The sequence below is a fragment of the Zea mays genome, chromosome 7 (genome assembly GCF_902167145.1).
Source record: "Zea mays cultivar B73 chromosome 7, Zm-B73-REFERENCE-NAM-5.0, whole genome shotgun sequence".
NCBI classification, from domain to species: Eukaryota; Viridiplantae; Streptophyta; class Magnoliopsida; order Poales; family Poaceae; genus Zea; species Zea mays.
In genome coordinates this window covers 157415800-157437115 of record NC_050102.1, presented here as the reverse complement: position 1 = coordinate 157437115, position 21316 = coordinate 157415800, and positions in this window count along the sequence as shown.

The following is a 21316-nucleotide window of genomic DNA, read 5'->3' as shown; positions in this document are numbered from 1 at the left end:
CACATTCTTGGATTTCTGGAGGAGACCATTCCTTGGTCAAAAATCTGTTGGTGTTAGCCTTCGGTATTATTGAAAATGGTCGTTCATGGCTATTTTCGACTAAAATGGGGGTTGTGTGGCCATTTATCATCGACCAGAGGCTCGTGCAATTCACCCCACATATGTTTCCTTTCCATAGATCACATTCTTGGATTTCTGGTGGAGACATTTCTTGGTCAAAAATCCATGCGTGTTAGCCTTCGGTATTATTGAATATGGTCATTCATGGCTATTTTCGACAAAAATGGGGGTCGTGTGGCCAATGATCAACGACCAGAGGCTCGTACACCTCACCCCACATATGTTTCCTTGCCGTAGATCACATTCTTGGATTTCTGGTGGAGACCATTTCTTGGTCAAAAATCCGTAGGTGTTAGCCTTCGGTATTATTGAAAATGGTCGTTCATCGCTATTTTCGACAAAAATGGGGGTTGTGTGGCCATTGATCATCGACCAGAGGCTCATACACCTCACCCCACCTATGTTTCCTTGCCATATATCACATTCTTGGATTTCTGGAGGTGACCATTTCTTGGTCAAAAATCCGTTGGTGTTAGCCTCTAGTATTATTGAAAATGGTCGCTCATGGCTATTTTCATAAAAAAATGGGGGTTGTGTGGCCATTTATCATAGACTAGAGGCTCATAAACCTCACCCCACATATGTTTCATTGTCATAGATCACATTCTTGGATTTCGGGTGGAGACATTTCTTGGTCAAAAATCCGTGCGTGTTAGCCTTCGGTATTATTGAATATGGTCATTCATGGCTATTTTCGACAAAAATGGGGGTCGTGTGGCCAATGATCATCGACCAGAGGCTCGTACACCTCACCCCACATATGTTTCCTTTCCATAGATCACATTCTTGGATTTCCGGTGGAGACCATTTATTGGTCAAAAATCTGTACGTGTTAGCCTTCAGTATTATTGAAAATGGTCATTCATGGCTATTTTCGACAAAAATGGGGGTTGTGTGGCCATTGATCATCGACCAGAGGCTCGTAAACCTCACCCCACATATGTTTCCTTGCCATAGATCACATTCTTTGATTTCTGGTGGAGACCATTTCTTGGTCAAAAATCTGAATGTTTTAGCCTTCGGTACTATTGAAAATGGTCGTTCATGGCTATTTTCGACAAAAATGGGGGTTGTGTGGCCATTGATATTCGACCAAAGGCTCATAGACCTCACTACACATATGTTTCCTTGTCATAGATCACATTCTTGGATTTATTGTGGAGACCATTTCTTGGTCAAAAATCCGTAGGTGTTAGACTTCAGTGTCATTGAAAATGGTCGTTCATGGCTATTTTCGACAAAAATGGGGTTTGTGTGGCCATTGATCATCGACCAGAGGCTTGTACACTTCACCCCACATATGTTTTTTTGCCAGAGATCACATTCTAGAATTTCTGGTGGAGACCATTTCTTGGTCAAAAATCCATTGGTGTTAGCCTTCGGTATTATTGAAAATGGTCGTTCATGGCTATTTTCGACTAAAATGGGGGTTGTGTGGCCATTTATCATCGACCAGAGGCTCATACACCTCACCCCACATATGTTTCCTTGCCATAGATCACATTCTTGGATTTCTGGTGGAGACCATTTCTTGGTCAAAAATCCGTACGTGTTAGCCTTCGGTATTATTGAAAATGGTCATTCATGGCTATTTTCGACAAAAATGGGGGTTGTGTGGCCAATGATCATCAACCAGAGGCTCGTATACCTCACCCACATATGTTTCCTTGCCATAGATCACATTCTTTGATTTCTGGTGGAGACCATTTTTTGGTCAAAAATCCGAATCTGTTAGCCCTTAGTACTATTGAAAATGGTCGTTCATGGCTATTTTCTACAAAAATGGGGGTTGTGTGGCCATTGATATTCGACCAGAGGCTCATAGACCTCACTACACATATGTTTTTCTTGCCATAGATCACATTTTTGGATTTATGGTGGAGACCATTTCTTGGTCAAAAATCCGTAGGTGTTAGCCTTAAGTGTCATTGAAAATGATTGTTCATGGCTATTTTCGACAAAAATAGGGGTTGTGTGGCCATTGATCATCGACTAGAGTCTCGTACACCTCACCCCACATATGTTTCCTTGCCATAGATCATATTCTTGGATTCTTAGTGGAGACCAATTCTTGGTCAAAAATCTGTAGGTGTTAGCCTTCGGTATTATTGAAAATGGTCGTTCATGGCTATTTTCGACAAAAATGGGGGTTGTGTGGCCATTGATCATCAACCAGAGGCTCATACACCTCACCCCACATATGTTTCCTTGCCATAGATCACATTCTTTGATTTCTGGTGGAGACCATTTCTTGGTAAAAAAATCCGTAGGTGCTAGCCTCTAGTATTATTGAAAATGGTCGTTCATGGCTATTTTCATCAAAAATGGGGGTTGTGTGGCCATTTATCATCGACCAGAGGCTCGTACACCTCACCCCACATATGTTTCCTTGCCATAGATAACATTCTTGGATTTCTAGTGGAGACCATTTCTTGGGCAAAAATCCGAATGTGTTAGCCTTCGGTATTATTGAAAATTGTCATTCATGGCTATTTTCGACAAAAATGGGGGTTGTGTGGCCATTGATCTTTGACCAGAGGCTCATACACCTCACTACACATATGTTTCCTTGCCATAGATCACATTCTTGGATTTATGGTGGAGACCAGTTCTTGGTCAAAAATCCATAGGTGTTAGCCTTTAGTGTCATTGAAAATGGTCATTCATGGCTATTTTCCACAAAATGGGGGTTGTGTGGCCATTGATCATCGACCAGAGGCTCGTACACTTCACCCCACATATGTTTTCTTGCCATAGATCACATTCTTGGATTTCTGGTGGAGACCATTTCTTGTTCAAAAATATGTTGGTGTTAGCCTTCGGTATTATTGAAAATGGTCGTTCATGGCTATTTTCGACTACAATGGGGGTTGTGTGGCCATTTATCATTGACCAGAGGCTGATACACCTCACCCCACATATGTTTCCTTGCCATAGATCACATTCTTGGATATCTGGTGGAGACCATTTCTTGGTCAAAAATCCGTACGTGTTAGCCTTCGGTATTATTGAAAATGGTCATTCATGGCTATTTTCGACAAAAATGGGGGTCATGTGGCCATTGATCATCGACCAAAGGCTCGTACACCTCACCCCACATTCTTTGATTTCTGGTGGAGACCATTTCTTGGTCAAAAATCCATAGGTGTTAGCCTTCAGTGTCATTGAAAATGGTCGTTCATGGCTATTTTCGACAAAAAATAGGGTTGTGTGGCCATTGATCATCGACCAGAGGCTCGTACACCTCAACCCACATATGTTTCCTTGCCGTAGATCACATTCTTGGATTTATGGTGGGGACCATTTCTTGGTCAAAAATCCGTAGGTCTTAGCCTCTAGTATTATTGAAAATGGTCGTTCATGGCTATTTTCGACAAAAATTAGGGTTGTGTTGCCATTGATCATCGACCAGAGGCTCGTACACCTCACCCCACATATGTTTCCTTGCCGTAGATCACATTCTTGGATTTCTGGTGGAGACCATTTCTTGGTCAAAAATCCGTAGGTGTTAGCCTTCGGTATTATTGAAAATGGTCGTTCATCGCTATTTTTGACAAAAATGGGGGTTGTGTGGCCATTGATCATCGACCAGAGAATCATACACCTCACCCCACATATGTTTCCTTGCCATAGATCACATTCTTGGATTTCTGGTGGAGACCATTTCTTAGTCAAAAATCCGTAGGTGTTAGCGTCTAGTATTATTGAAAATGGTCGCTCATGGCTATTTTCATCAAAAATGGGGGTTGTGTGGCCATCTATCATCGACTAGAGGCTCGTAAACCTCACCCCACATATGTTTCCTTGCCATAGATCACATTCTTGGATTTCCGGTGGAGACCATTTCTTGGTCAAAAATTCGTACGTGTTAGCCTTCGGTATTATTGAAAATGGTCGTTGATGGCTATTTTCGGCAAAATGGGGGTTGTGTGGCCATTGATCATCGACAAGAGGCTCGTACACCTCACCCCACATATGTTTCCTTGCCATATATCACATTCTTGGATTTCTGGTGGAGACCATTTCTTGGGAAAAAATCCAAATGTGTTAGCCTTTGGTATTTTTGAAAATGGTCATGCATGGCTATTTTCGACAAAAATGGGGGTTGTGTGGCCATTGATCTTCGACCAGAGGCTCATACACCTCACTACACATATGTTTCCTTGCCATAGATCACATTCTTGGATTTATGGTGGAGACCATTTCTTGGTCAAAAATCCATAGGTGTTAGCCATTAGTGTCATTGAAAATGGTCGTTCATGGCTATTTTCGACAAAAATGGGGGTTGTGTGGCCATTGATCATCGACCAGAGGCTCGTACACTTCACCCCACATATGTTTTCTTGCCATAGATCACATTCTTGGATTTCTGGAGGAAACTATTTCTTGGTCAAAAATTTGTTGGTGTTAGCCTTCGGTATTATTGAAAATGGTCGTTCATGGCTATTTTTGACTAAAATGGGGGTTGTGTGGCCATTTATAATCGACCAGAGGCTCGTACAATTCACCCCACATATGTTTCCTTGCCATAGATCACATTCTTGGATTTCTAGTGGAGACCATTTCTTGGTCAAAAATCCGTACGTGTTAGCCTTCGGTATTAATGAAAATGGTCATTCATGGCTATTTTCGACAAAAAATGGGGGTTGCGTGGCCATTGATCTTCGACCAGAGGCTCCTACACCTCACTACACTTATGTTTACTTGCCATAGATCACATTCTTGGATTTATGGTGGAGACCATTTCTTGGTCAAAAATCCATAGGTGTTAGCCTTCAGTGTCATTGAAAATGGTCGTTCATGGCTATTTTCGACAAAAATGGGGGTTGTGTGGCCATTGATCATCGACCAGAGGCTCGTACACTTCACCCCACATATGTTTTCTTGCCATAGATCACATTCTTGGATTTCTAGAGGAGACCATTTCTTTGTCAAAAATCTGTTGGTGTTAGCCTTCGGTATTATTGAAAATGGTCGTTCATGGCTATTTTTGACTAAAATGGGGGTTGTGTGGCCATTTATCATTGACCGGAGGCTCATACAATTCACCCCACATATGTTTTCTTGCCATAGATCACATTCTTGGATTTCTGGTGGAGACCATTTCTTGGTCAAAAATCCGTACGTGTTAGCCTTCGGTATTATTGAAAATGGTCATTCATGGCTATTTTCGACACAAATGGGGGTTGTGTGGCCATTGATCTTCGACTAGAGGCTCATACACCTCAATACACATATGTTTCCTTGCCATAGATCACATTCTTGGATTTATGGTGGAGACCATTTCTTGGTCAAAAATCCATAGGTGTTAGCCTTCAGTGTCATTGAAAATGGTCGTTCATGGCTATTTTCGACAAAAAATAGGGTTGTGTGGCCATTGATCATCGACCAGAGGCTCGTACACCTCAACCCACATATGTTTCCTTGCCGTAGATCACATTCTTGGATTTATGGTGGGGACCATTTTTTGGTCAAAAATCCGTAGTGGTTAGCCTTCAGTGTCATTGAAAATGGTCGTTCATGGCTATTTTCGACAAAAATTAGGGTTGTGTTGCCATTGATCATCGACCAGAGGCTCGTACACCTCACCCCACATATGTTTCCTTGCCGTAGATCACATTCTTGGATTTCTGGTGGAGACCATTTCTTGGTCAAAAATCCGTAGGTGTTAGCCTTCGGTATTATTGAAAATGGTCGTTCATGGCTATTTTTGACAAAAATGGGGGTTGTGTGGCCATTGATCATCGACCAGAGAATCATACACCTCACCCCACATATGTTTCCTTGCCATAGATCACATTCTTGGATTTCTGGTGGAGACCATTTCTTAGTCAAAAATCCGTAGGTGTTAGCGTCTAGTATTATTGAAAATGGTCGCTCATGGCTATTTTCATCAAAAATGGGGGTTGTGTGGCCATCTATCATCGACTAGAGGCTCGTAAACCTCACCCCACATATGTTTCCTTGCCATAGATCACATTCTTGGATTTCCGGTGGAGACCATTTCTTGGTCAAAAATTCGTACGTGTTAGCCTTCGGTATTATTGAAAATGGTCGTTGATGGCTATTTTCGGCAAAATGGGGGTTGTGTGGCCATTGATCATCGACAAGAGGCTCGTACACCTCACCCCACATATGTTTCCTTGCCATATATCACATTCTTGGATTTCTGGTGGAGACCATTTCTTGGGAAAAAATCCAAATGTGTTAGCCTTTGGTATTTTTGAAAATGGTCATGCATGGCTATTTTCGACAAAAATGGGGGTTGTGTGGCCATTGATCTTCGACCAGAGGCTCATACACCTCACTACACATATGTTTCCTTGCCATAGATCACATTCTTGGATTTATGGTGGAGACCATTTCTTGGTCAAAAATCCATAGGTGTTAGCCATTAGTGTCATTGAAAATGGTCGTTCATGGCTATTTTCGACAAAAATGGGGGTTGTGTGGCCATTGATCATCGACCAGAGGCTCGTACACTTCACCCCACATATGTTTTCTTGCCATAGATCACATTCTTGGATTTCTGGAGGAAACCATTTCTTGGTCAAAAATTTGTTGGTGTTAGCCTTCGGTATTATTGAAAATGGTCGTTCATGGCTATTTTTGACTAAAATGGGGGTTGTGTGGCCATTTATAATCGACCAGAGGCTCGTACAATTCACCCCACATATGTTTCCTTGCCATAGATCACATTCTTGGATTTCTAGTGGAGACCATTTCTTGGTCAAAAATCCGTACGTGTTAGCCTTCGGTATTAATGAAAATGGTCATTCATGGCTATTTTCGACAAAAAATGGGGGTTGCGTGGCCATTGATCTTCGACCAGAGGCTCCTACACCTCACTACACTTATGTTTACTTGCCATAGATCACATTCTTGGATTTATGGTGGAGACCATTTCTTGGTCAAAAATCCATAGGTGTTAGCCTTCAGTGTCATTGAAAATGGTCGTTCATGGCTATTTTCGACAAAAATGGGGGTTGTGTGGCCATTGATCATCGACCAGAGGCTCGTACACTTCACCCCACATATGTTTTCTTGCCATAGATCACATTCTTGGATTTCTAGAGGAGACCATTTCTTTGTCAAAAATCTGTTGGTGTTAGCCTTCGGTATTATTGAAAATGGTCGTTCATGGCTATTTTTGACTAAAATGGGGGTTGTGTGGCCATTTATCATTGACCGGAGGCTCATACAATTCACCCCACATATGTTTTCTTGCCATAGATCACATTCTTGGATTTCTGGTGGAGACCATTTCTTGGTCAAAAATCCGTACGTGTTAGCCTTCGGTATTATTGAAAATGGTCATTCATGGCTATTTTCGACACAAATGGGGGTTGTGTGGCCATTGATCTTCGACTAGAGGCTCATACACCTCAATACACATATGTTTCCTTGCCATAGATCACATTCTTGGATTTATGGTGGAGACCATTTCTTGGTCAAAAATCCATAGGTGTTAGCCTTCAGTGTCATTGAAAATGGTCGTTCATGGCTATTTTCGACAAAAATGGGGGTTATGTGGCCATTGATCATCGACCAGAGGCTCGTACACTTCACCCCACATATGTTTTCTTGCCATTGATCAGAATCTTGGATTTCTCGTGGAGACCATTCGTTGGTCAAAAATTCGTAGGTGTTAGCCTTCAGTGTCATTGAAAATGGTCATTCATGGCTATTTTCGACAAAAATGGGGGTTGTGTCGCCATTGATCATCGACCAGAGGATCGTACACCTCACCCCACATAAGTTTCCTTGCCATATATCACATTCTTGGATTTCTGGTGGAGACCATTTCTTGGTCAAAAATCCGTAGGTGTTAGCCTTCGGTATTATTGAAAATGGTTGTTCATGGCTATTTTCGACAAAAATGGGGGTTGTGTGGCAATTGATCATCAACCAAAGGCTCATACACCTCACCCCACATGTGTTTCCTTGCCATAGACCACATTGTTGGATTTCTGGTGGTTACCATTTCTTGGTCAAAAATCCGTAGGTGTTAGCCTTCGGTATTATTGAAAATGGTCGTTCATAGCTATTTTTGACAAAAATGGGGGTTGTGTGGCCATTGATCATCGACCAAAGGCTCATACACCTAACCCCACATATGTTTCCTTGCCATAGACCACATTCTTGGATTTCTGGTGGAGACCATTTGTTGGTCAAAAATCCGTAGGTGTTAGCTTTCGGTATTATTGAAAATGGTCGTTCATGGCTATTTTCATCAAAAATGGGGGTTGTGTGGCCATTTATCATCGACCAGAGGCTCATACACCTCACCCCACATATGTTTCCTTGCCATAGATCACACTCTTGGATTTCTGGTGGAGACCATTTCTTGGTCAAAAATTCATACGTGTTAGCCTTCGGTATTATTGAAAATGGTCGTTCATGGCTATTTTCGACAAAATGGGGGTTGTGTGGCCATTGATCATCGACCAGAGGCTCGTACACCTCACCCACATATGTTTCCTTGCCGTAGATCACATTCTTGGATTTCTGGTGGAGACCATTTCTTGGTCAAAAATTTGTAGGTGTTAGCCTTCAGTGTCATTGAAAATGGTCATTCATGGCTATTTTCGACAAAAATGGGGGTTGTGTCGCCATTGATCATCGACCAGAGGATCGTACACCTCACCCCACATAAGTTTCCTTGCCATATATCACATTCTTGGATTTCTTGGTCAAAAATTCGTACGTGTTAGCCTTCGGTATTATTGAAAATGGTCGTTCATGGCTATTTTCGACAAAATGGGGGTTGTGTGGCCATTGAGCATCGACGAGAGGCTCGTACACCTCACCCCACATATGTTTCCTTGACATAGATCACATTTTTGGATTTCTGGTGGAGACCATTTCTTGGGCAAAAATCCGAATGTGTTAGCCTTCGGTATTATTGAAAATGGTCATTCATGGCTATTTTCGACAAAAATGGGGGTTGTGTGGCCATTTATCTTCAACCAGAGGCTCATACACCTCACTACACATATGTTTTCTTGCCATAGATCACATTCTTGGATCTATGGTGGAGACCAGTTCTTGGTCAAAAATCCATATGTGTTAGCCTTCAGTGTCATTGAAAATAGTCGTTCATGGCAATTTTCGACAAAAATGGGGGTTGTGTGGCCATTGTTAATCGACAAGGGGCTCATACACCTCACCCACATATGTTTCCTTGCCATAGATCACATTCTTGGATTTCTAGTGGAGACCATTTCTTGGTCATAAATCCGTAGGTGTTAGCCTTCGGTATTATTGAAAATGGTCGTTCATGGCTATTTTCGACAAAAATGGGGGTTGTGTGGCCATTTATCATCGACCAGAGGCTTGTACACCTCACCCCACATATGTTTAATTGCCATAGATCACAATCTTGGATTTCTCGTGGAGACCATTTCTTGGTCAAAAATCCGTACGTGTTAGCCTTCGGTATTAATGGTCGTTCATGGCTGTTTTCGACAAAAATGGGGGTTGTGTGGCCATTGATCATCGACCAGAGGCTCGTACACCTCACCCCAAATATGTTTCCTTGCCATAGATCATATTCTTGGATTTCTGGTGGAGACGATTTCTTGGTCAAAAATCCGTAGGTGTTAGCCTTCGGAATTATTGAAAATGGTCGTTCATGGCTATTTTCGACAAAAATGGGGGTTGTGTGGCCATTGATCATCAATCAGAGGCTCGTACACCTCACCCCACATATGTTTCCTTGCCATAAATTACATTCTTGTATTTCTGGTGGATACCATTTCTTGGTCAAAAATCCGTAGGTGTTAGCCTTTGGTATTATTGTAAATGGTCGTTCATGGCTATTTTCGACAAAAATGGGGGTTGTGTGGCCATTGATCATCGACCAGAGGCTCATACAACTCACCCCACATATGTTTCCTTGCCATAGATCACATTCTTGGATTTCTAGTGGAGACCATTTCTTGGTCAAAAATCTGTACGTGTTAGCCTTCGGTATTATTGAAAATGGTCATTCATGGCTATTTTCGACACAAATGGGGGTTGTGTGGCCATTGATCTTCGACCAGAGGCTCATACACCTCACTACACATATGTTTTCTTGCCATAGATCACATTCTTGGATCTATGGTGGAGACCAGTTCTTGGTCAAAAATCCATAGGTGTTAGCCTTCAGTGTCATTGAAAATAGTCGTTCATGGCAATTTTCGACAAAAATGGGGGTTGTGTGGCCATTGATAATCGACAAGGGGCTCAAACACCTCACCCACATATGTTTCCTTGCCATAGATCACATTCTTGGATTTCTAGTGGAGACCATTTCTTGGTCATAAATCCGTAGGTGTTAGCCTTCGGTATTATTGAAAATGGTCGTTCATGGCTATTTTCGACAAAAATGGGGGTTGTGTGGCCATTTATCATCGACCAGAGGCTTGTACACCTCACCCCACATATGTTTAATTTCCATAGATCACAATCTTGGATTTCTCGTGGAGACCATTTCTTGGTCAAAAATCCGTACGTGTTAGCCTTCGGTATTATTGAAAATGGTCGTTCATGGCTGTTTTCGACAAAAATGGGGGTTGTGTGGCCATTGATCATCGACCAGAGGCTCGTACAACTCACCCCAAATATGTTTCCTTGCCATAGATCATATTCTTGGATTTCTGGTGGAGACGATTTCTTGGTCAAAAATCCGTAGGTGTTAGCCTTCGGAATTATTGAAAATGGTCGTTCATGGCTATTTTCGATAAAAATGGGGGTTGTGTGGCCATTGATCATCAATCAGAGGCTCGTACACCTCACCCCACATATGTTTCCTTGCCATAAATTACATTCTTGTATTTCTGGTGGATACCATTTCTTGGTCAAAAATCCGTAGGTGTTAGCCTTTGGTATTATTGTAAATGGTCGTTCATGGCTATTTTCGACAAAAATGGGGGTTGTGTGGCCATTGATCATCGACCAGAGGCTCATACAACTCACCCCACATATGTTTCCTTGCCATAGATCACATTCTTGGATTTCTAGTGGAGACCATTTCTTGGTCAAAAATCTGTACGTGTTAGCCTTCGGTATTATTGAAAATGGTCATTCATGGCTATTTTCGACACAAATGGGGGTTGTGTGGCCATTGATCTTCGACCAGAGGCTCATACACCTCACTACACATATGTTTCCTTGCCATAGATCACATTCTTGGATTTATGTAGGAGACCATTTCTTGGTCAAAAATCCATAGGTGTTAGCCTTCAGTGTCATTGAAAATGGTCATTAATGGCTATTTTCGACAAAAATGGGGGTTGTGTGGCCATTGATCATCGACTAGAGGCTCGTACACTTCACCCCACATATGTTTTCTTGCCATAGATCACAATCTTGGATTTCTCGTGGAGACCATTTGTTGGTCAAAAATTCGTTGGTGTTAGCCTTCAGTGTCATTGAAAATGGTCATTCATGGCTATTTTCGACAAAAATGGGGGTTGTGTCGCCATTGATCATCGACCAGAGGCTCGTACACCTCACCCCACATAAGTTTCCTTGCCATAGATCACATTCTTGGATTTCTGGTGGTGGCCTTTTCTTGGTCAAAAATCCGTAGGTGTTAGCCTTCGGTATTATTGAAAATGGTCGTTCATGGCTATTTTCGACAAAAATGGGGGTTGTGTGGCAATTGATCATCAACCAAAGGCTCATACACCTCACCCAACATATGTTTCCTTGCCATAGACCACATTCTTGGATTTCTGGTGGAGACCAATTCTTGGTCAAAAATCCATAGGTGTTAGCCTTCAGTGTCATTGAAAATGGTCGTTGATGGCTAATTTCGACAAAAATACGGGTTGTGTGGCCATTGATCATCGACCAGAGGCTCGTACACTTCACCCCACATCTGTTTTCTTGCTATAGATCACATTACTGGATTTCTGGTGGAGACCATTTCTTGGTCAAAAATCTGTTGGTGTTAGCCTTCGGTATTATTGAAAATGGTCGTTCATGGCTATTTTCGACTAAAATGGGGGTTGTGTAGCCATTTATCATCGACCAGAGGCTCGTACACCTCACCCCACATATGTTTACTTGCCATAGATCACATTCTTGGATTTCTGGTGGAGACCATTTCTTGTTTAAAAATCTGTACGTGTTAGCCTTCGGTAATATTGAAAATGGTCATTTATGACTATTTTCGACAAAAATGGGGGTTGTGTGGCCATTGATTATCGACCAGAGGCTCGTACACCTCACCCCACATATGTTTCCTTGCCATAGATCACATTCTTGGATTTCTGGTGGTGACCATTTCTTGGTCAAAAATCCGTAGGTGTTAGCCTTCGGTATTATTGAAAATGGTCGTTCATAGCTATTTTCGACAAAAATGGGGGTTGTGTGGCCATTGATCATCGACCAAAGGCTCATACACCTCACCCCACATATGTTTCCTTGCCGTAGACCACATTCTTGGATTTCTAGTGGAGACCATTTGTTGGTCAAAAATCCGTAGGTGTTAGCCTTCGGTATTATTGAAAATGGTCGTTCATGGCTATTTTCATCAAAAATGGGGGTTGTGTGGACATTTATCATCAACCAGAGGCTCGTACACCTCACCCCACATATGTTTCCTTGCCATAGATCACATTCTTGGATTTCTAGTGGAGACCATTTCTTGGTCAAAAATTCGTACGTGTTAGCCTTCGGTATTATTGAAAATGGTCGTGGTCGTTCATGGCTATTTTCGACAAAATGGGGGTTGTGTTGCCATTGATCATCGACCAGAGGCTCGTACACCTCACCCACATATGTTTCCTTGCCGTAGATCACATTCTTGGATGTCTAGTGGAGACCATTTCTTGGCCAAAAATCCGTACGTGTTAGCCTTCGTTATTATTGAAAATGGTCGTTCATGGCTATTTTCGACAAAATAGAGGTTCTGTGGCCATTGATCATCGACCAGAGGCTCATACACCTCACCAACATATGTTTCCTTGCCGTAGATCACAATCTTGGATTTCTGGTGGAGAACATTTCTTGGGCAAAAATCCGAATGTGTTAGCCTACGGTATTATTGAAAATGGTTATTCATGGCTATTTTCGACAAAAATGGGGATTGTGTGGCCATTTATCTTCAACCAGAGGCTCATACACCTCACTACACATATGTTTTCTTGCCATAGATCACATTCTTGGATCTATGGTGGAGACCAGTTCTTGGTCAAAAATCCATAGGTGTTAGCCTTCAGTGTCATTGAAAATAGTCGTTCATGGCTATTTTCGACAATAATGGGGGTTGTGTGGCCATTGATAATCGACCAGAGGCTCGTACACCTCACCCCACATATGTTTCCTTGCCATAGATCACATTCTTGGATTTCTGGTGGAGACCATTTCTTGGCCAAAATTCCGTAGGTGTTAGCCTTCGGTATTATTGAAAATGGTCGTTCATGGCTATTTTCGACAAAAATGGGGGTTGTGTGGCCATTGATCATCGAGCAGAGGCTCGTACACCTCACCCCACATATGTTTTATTGCCATAGATCAAAATCTTGGATTTCTCGTGGAGACCATTTCTTGGTCAAAAATCCGTACGTGTTAGCCTTCGTTATTATTGAAAATGGTCGTTCATGGCTATTTTCGACAAAAATGGGTGTTGTGTGGCCATTGATCATCGACCAGAGGCTCGTACACCTCACCCGACATATAATTCCTTGCCATAGATCATATTCTTGGATTTCTGGTGGAGACGATTTCTTGGTCAAAAATCCGTAGGTGTTAGCCTTCGGTATTATTGAAAATGGTCGTTCATGGCTATTTTTGACAAAAATGGGAGTTGTGTGGCCATTGATCATCGACCAGAGGCTCGTGCACCTCACCCCACATATGTTTCCTTACCATAGATCAAATTCTTGGATTTCTGGTGGAGACCATTTATTGGTCAAAAATCCGTAGGTGTTAGCCTTCGATATTTTTGTAAATGGTCGTTCATGGCTATTTTCGACAAAAATGGGGGTTGTGTGGCCATTGATCATCGACCAGAGGTCATACACCTCACCCCACATATGTTTCCTTGCCATAGATCACATTCTTGGATTTCTGGTGGAGACCATTTCTTGGTCAAAAATCTGTAGGTGTTAGCCTCTGGTATTATTGAAAATGGTCGTTCATGGCTATTTTGATTAAAAATGGGGGTTGTATGGCCATTTATCATCGACCACAGGCTCGTACACCTCACCCCACATATGTTTCTTGCCATAGATAACATTCTTGTATTTTCGGTGGAGACCATTTCTTGGTAAAAAATTCGTACGTGTTAGCTTTCGGTATTATTGAAAATGGTCGTTCATGGCTATTTTCGACAAAATGGGGGTTGTGTGGCCATTGATCATCGACCAGAGGCTCGTACACCTCACCCCACATATGTTTCCTTGCCATAGATCACATTCTTGGATTTCTGGTGGAGACCATTTCTTGGGCAAAAATCCGAATGTGTTAGCCTTCGGTATTTTTGAAAATGGTCATTCATGGCTATTTTCGATAAAAATGGGGGTTGTTTCGCCATTGATCTTCGACCAGAGGCTCATACACCTCACTACACATATGTTTACTTGCCATATATCACATTATTGGATTTATGGTGGAGACCATTTCTTGGTCAAAAATCCATAGGTGTTAGCCTTCAGTGTCATTGAAAATGGTCGTTCCTAGCTATTTTCGACAAAATAGAGGTTCTGTGGCCATTGATCATCGACCAGAGGCTCAAACACCTCACCCCACATATGTTTCCTTGCCATAGATCACATTCTTGGATTCTGGTGGAGACCATTTCTTGGTCAAAATCCGTAGGTGTTAGCCTTCGGTATTATTGAAAATGGTCATTAATGGCTATTTTCGCCAAAAATGGGGGTTGTGTGGCCATTTATCTTCAACCAGAGGCTCATACACCTCACTACACATATGTTTTATTGCCATATATCACATTCTCGGATCTATGGTGGAGACCAGTTCTTGGTCAAAAATCCGTAGGTGTTAGCCTTCAGTGTCATTGAAAATAGTCGTTCATGGCTATTTTCGACAAAAATGGGGGTTGTGTGGCCATTGATAATCGACCAGAGGCTCGTACACCTCACCCCACAAATGTTTCCTTTCCATAGATCACATTCTTGGATTTCTGGTGGAGACCATTTCTTGGTCAAAAATACGTATGTGTTAGCCTTCGGTATTATTGAAAATGGTCGTTCATGGCTATTTTCGACAAAAATCGGGGTTGTGTGGCCATTGATCATCGACCAGAGGCTCGTGCACCTCACCCCGCATATGTTTCCTTGCCATAGATCAAATTTTTGGATTTCTGGTGGAGAACATTTCTTGGTCAAAAATCCGTAGGTGTTAGCCTTTGATATTATTGTAAATGGTCGTTCATGGCCATTTTCGACAAAATTGGGGGTTGTGTGGCCATTGATCATCGACCAGAGGCTCATACACCTCACCCCACATATGTTTCCTTGCCATAGATCACATTCTTGGATTTATGGTGGAGACCTTTTCTTGGTCAAAAATCTGTAGGTGTTAGCCTCTGGTATTATTGAAAATGGTCGTTCATGGCTATTTTGATAAAAAATGGGGGTTGTATGGGCATTTATCATCGACCAGGGGCTCGTACACCTCACCCCACATATGTTTCTTGCCATAGATAACATTCTTGGATTTCTGGTGGAGACCATTTCTTGGTCAAAAATTCGTTCGTGTTAGCTTTCGATATTATTGAAAATGGTCGTTCATGGCTATTTTCGACAAAATGGAGGTTGTGTGGCCATTGATCATCGACCAGAGGCTCGTAGACCTCACCCCACATATGTTTCCTTGCCATAGATCACATTCTTGGATTTCTGGTGGAGACCATTTCTTGGGCAAAAATCCGAATGTGTTAGCCTTCGGTATTTTTAAAAATGGTCATTCATGGCTATTTTCGATAAAAATGGGGGTTGTTTCGCCATTGATCTTCACCAGAGGCTCATACACCTCACTACACATATGTTTCCTTGCCATATATCACATTCTTGGATTTATGGTAGAGACCATTTCTTGGTCAAAAATCCATTGGTGTTAGCCTTCAGTGTCATTGAAAATGGTCGTTCCTAGCTATTTTCGACAAAATAGAGGTTCTGTGGCCATTGATCATCGACCAGAGGCTCATACACCTCACCCCACATATGTTTCCTTGCCATAGATCACATTCTTGGATTTCTGGTGGAGACCATTTCTTGGTCAAAAATCCGTAGGTGTTAGCCTTCGGTATTATTGAAAATGGTCATTCATGGCTATTTTCGACAAAAATGGGGGTTGTGTGGCCGTTTATCTTCAACCAGAGGCTCATACACCTCACTACACATATGTTTTCTTGCCATATATCACATTCTTGGATCTATGGTGGAGACCAGTTCTTGGTTAAAAATCCGTATGTGTTAGCCTTCAGTGTCATTGAAAATAGTCGTTCATGGCTATTTTCGACAAAAATGGGGGTTGTCTGGCCATTGATAATCGACCAGAGGCTCGTACACCTCACCCCACAAATGTTTCCTTGCCATAGATCACATTCTTGGATTTCTGGTGGAGACCATTTCTTGGTCAAAAATCCGTATGTGTTAGCCTTCGGTATTATTGAAAATGGTCGTTCATGGCTATTTTCGACAAAAATGGGGGTTGTGTGGCCATTTATCTTCGACCAGAGGCTCGTACACCTCACCCCACATATGTTTCATTACCATAGATCACAATCTTGGATTTCTCGTGGAGACCATTTCTTGGTCAAAAATCCGTACGTGTTAGCCTTATGTATTATTGAAAATGGTCGTTCATGGCTAGTTTCGACAAAAATGGGGGTTGTGTGGCCATTGATCATCGACCAGAGGCTCGTACACCTCACCCCACATATGTTTCCTTGCCATAGATAATATTCTTGGATTTCTGGTGGAGACGATTTCTTGGTCAAAAATCCGTAGGTGTTAGCCTTCTGTATTATTGAAAATGGTCGTTCATGGGTATATTCGACAAAAATGGGGGTTGTGTGGCCATTGATCATCGACCAGAGGCTCGTACACCTCACCCCACATATGTTTCCTTGCCATAGATCACATTCTTGGATTTCTGGTGGAGACCATTTCTTGGTCAAAAATCCGTACGTGTTAGCCTTCTGTATTTTTGAAAATGGTCGTTCATGGCTATTTTCGACAAAAATGGGGGTCTTGTGGCCATTGATCATCGACCAGAGGCTCAGACACCTCACCCCACATATGTTTCCTTTCCATAGATCACATTCTTGGATTTCTGGTTGAGACCATTTCTTTGTCAAAAATCCGTAGGTGTTGGTGTTGGAGCGAAGGCAGAAACGCCAGCCTTCGCTCGAAGTCTCCGCTGTTTAGCCGCTGCCCTGACAGAGACAAAGCAGGCAGGGACGCCCTTCGCTTGATCGGCGCCGGACGAAGACCGGCGACGAAGGCATCCCACAGTGCGGCCTCGCCCAGCTCAGAGGCCCACGTGCGATCCGGCCCATTGTAACGGGCCCTGCGTGGCCGTCGCATGTTATGGGCCTAATTTGTAAAGGCATCCCTGTAATTACAGTCTGTAACCCTGCTTTATGGGAATATTCTGGGGATAACCTAGGTAGCTGTGGGCACATGCGTCCTTAACACAAGGCGCTGGGCGTTCAGGTACCTATAAATACCCCCGCACAGTGCCCGTGAGAGGCCTGGTTAACAGAGCTATTTGCCATCTCACGCGTAACCCTTTTGTCACCACTTTTCACCCTTGTTGGCCTCCTTGCGATTGATAGCAAGTTCCAACATTTGGCGCCCACCCGCGATGGCACCCAAGAGAGCTAACCCGAAGGCTGACGAGGCTGCGAAGGCAGCACTGCTCGCCGCAAGAAAGGGCAAGGCCCTCGCCCTCACCCAATCCACCCACCAAGAGCCCACTGAAGACAATGTTCCCCGCACCTGCGAAGACGACACCTTTCGCACCTGCGGACCCGAAGGACAATCGCAGCCGCCCCCAGGCTTCGCCCCACTGGAAGGCGCGGACCTCACCGAGGACGGTGAAGTCCTCGGCGTCTCCGCGGAAGAACAGCTACAGCTGCGCGCCCTGCGCCTCAGGAACCGCAATCTCCAGAGGCAGAAAGAGATACTGGAGGCCAAGCGCCAGCGTGTGTCCGCACTAGCCAAGGTGCGGCAAATGATACACGACGAGGAGCAGAAGGCCCAAGACCTCGAGCGCGAGATCGCGCTGATGCAGCGCGAAGGCCACCTTGGCCTGCAGCAAGAGCCACCCCTCCAGCAGCGCGCACAACCGGAAGACACGCGCGAAGGCCACCTCGGCCTGCAGCATGGCCCACCCCTGCAACACCGGGCACAGCCGGAGAACCCGCGTTTCCCCCAGCGTGACTACACCTTCCAGCACGGTGCGCCATTCCAAGGGGTCAACTACCTCGACGAGCGAAGTCCCCTGGCGCCACACCTGCAAGTGACGCCTTGGCCAGCTAACTTCCGAGCAGGGACCTATCCCAAGTACAACGGCAGCACCGACCTGGTGCAATACATAATGAGTTATCAGGTCGCCGTTGCATCCGCCGGAGGGGACGACGCCACAATGGCGAAGTCTTTTATCATCGCCCTAGAGGGCCCAGCACTCACCTGGTTCACCAGATTGCCTCCGCTGTCCATTGATTCATGGAGAAGTCTCAGGGACAAGTTCCTGCTCAACTTCCAAGGGTACCGCCCAGACACCGACGCCTTGGCCGAGCTCTCGCTTTGCAAACAGCTGGAAAAGGAGACTCTGCGGGAGTATTACCGCAAATTCTTAACACTCAAGTCACAGCTGCCCTCCGTCGATGATCAGATCGCTATCCACTACGCCATCAGTGGCCTTCGGGCCGGCGTCCTCTACAGCCACTGTATCAGAGATCCACCCAAGAACCTGCAGGAGCTATATCAGCTCTTTGAAAAATATGCCAAATCCGAAGAGCTCCACCAGCGCAAGGTTGAGTCACAGCGGAAGCCCAAAGATGCCCCGCAGTCCAACGCACGTGGACGAGGACTCCGCAGCCAGACTCCGGTCGAGACGGCCGCAGTCAGCAGCAAGTGCACAACATCGCCAACCAGCAGCCTGCTGCTGACCCCCCTCGTCGCCAGGAATATCCCCCCCAGGGCCGTGGAAATGGAACTCGTGGCAGGGGCCGAGGGCGCGCGCAGCCGCCGCGCCGGTTCTACTGCCTTTTCCACGGCGAAGACTGCGCCCACCAAACCAAAGACTGCCCCGAAACGAAGGCCACCAGAGACAGAATGGCGCGGGCGCAGCCAGCCAACAATCCCAGAATTGTCGCGCATAATTACCAGCCACCCCCTCCACCATATATCCACGCTCCCGCCCCGCACCCACCGCACCACGCTTACCAACACCATCAGGAAGTACAAATCGTACCTCCTCCACCCCCACCACCACACCAGCAACATCAAAACATCCCCCATGCCCCAAAGCAGGAAGACTTCGCCGATCAACCATATCGCGGAGTCATTCACATGATAACAGGGGGGTCCAGCACTGACTTCGACACCAAGCGGCAGAAGCGGGACCACTACCGCAGCATCAACCATGTCGCCGTCACTGGCCCAGTCGTGCAGACAAAGTGGTCCCACATACCGCTAACCTTCGACGCACGAGACGTCGACCTGCGCAGCGCCCCCCACATCGACGCTATGGTCATCAATTGCAGCGTGGCAGGCTGGGACTTACACAAAGTCCTAGTCGACAACGGATGTCAGGCGGACAACATCTTCCTCCACGCCTTCGACCGCATGGGTATCAGCCACAGCCTGCTCAAGCCTTCGGACAACCCGTTGTATGGCTTCGGCGGCAAGGGCACCTTTCCCGTTGGCAAAATAGAGTTTCCCCTCTCCTTCGGTGTAGCACCCAATGCCCGAAGTGAGCAAGTAACCTTCGATATTGTCGACATGGTATATCCATACAACGCCATCATGGGCCGGGGCTCCATCAATAAGTTCGAAGCTGCCATCCACGGACTGTACCTATGTATGAAGATACCAGGTCCGCTAGGCGCTATTACGATCTACGGCAACCAGCAGACGGCGCGCAACATAGAGCGGGACTTCGTGCCTGGTCAGAGGAACGTACACTGTCTCACGACCCAGCGCGAGGTCCCTGCGCCCGCCAGCCCAACCGATAAGCAGAACGACAAGGCACAGTTGCAAAGCCAAGACGGGACCAAGACTGTCCCCCTCGATCAGGCCACGCCCAAGCAGACAGTCACTATCAGCGAAGACCTTACCTCACATGAAGAAGAGAAGCTTCTCTGCTGCCTGGCCAAGAAAAAAGATGTCTTCGCCTGGTCCGCCCTCGACCTGGTCGGAGTCAGCCGATCCATAATTGAGCACGGCTTGGGAATTGACCCTTCGGTGCGACCAAAAAAGCAAAGGCTTCGCAAAATGTCCGACGAAAAGACAGAGGCCGCCAAGGCGGAGGTGCACCGCCTCCTAGAGGCTAAATTCATCGAGCCAGTGGCTTACCCCACGTGGCTCTCCAATGTTGTAATGGTGCAGAAAAAAAGCGGGAAATGGCGAATGTGCATAGACTTCACCAGTCTCAATAAGGCCTGCCCAAAGGACAATTTCCCGTTGCCACGGATCGACAAAATAGTCGATAGCGAGGCCGGATGCGAGGTCATGTCTCTCCTCGACTGCTTCTCCGGCTATCACCAGATATACATGAAGGAGGAAGAAAAGGCTAGCACCAGCTTTATAACACCCTTCGGCACTTATTGCTTCATCAGAATGCCGGAGGGTCTCAAGAATGCCGGGTCCACCTTCTCCAGACTCACCAAAACAGTACTCGAAGGGCAGGTTGGCAGAAATATATTTACATATGTGGACGACATCGTCGTCGCCAGCAAGAATAAGGAGGACCATCTCGCCGACCTCGCCGAGACATTCGCGAACATGCGAGATGCACGACTCCGCCTAAACCCGGAAAAGTGCGTCTTCGGTGTTCGCCAGGGCAAGATATTGGGCTACCTGGTGTCACACCGCGGCATCGAGGCCAACCCAACCAAGATCCAGGCCATCGTAGACATGTCGCCTCCGCAGTCCGCCAGGGACGTCCAGCGTCTGACAGGCAGATTGGCCGCTCTCAACAGATTCATCTCCAGGTCCGCCGAGCG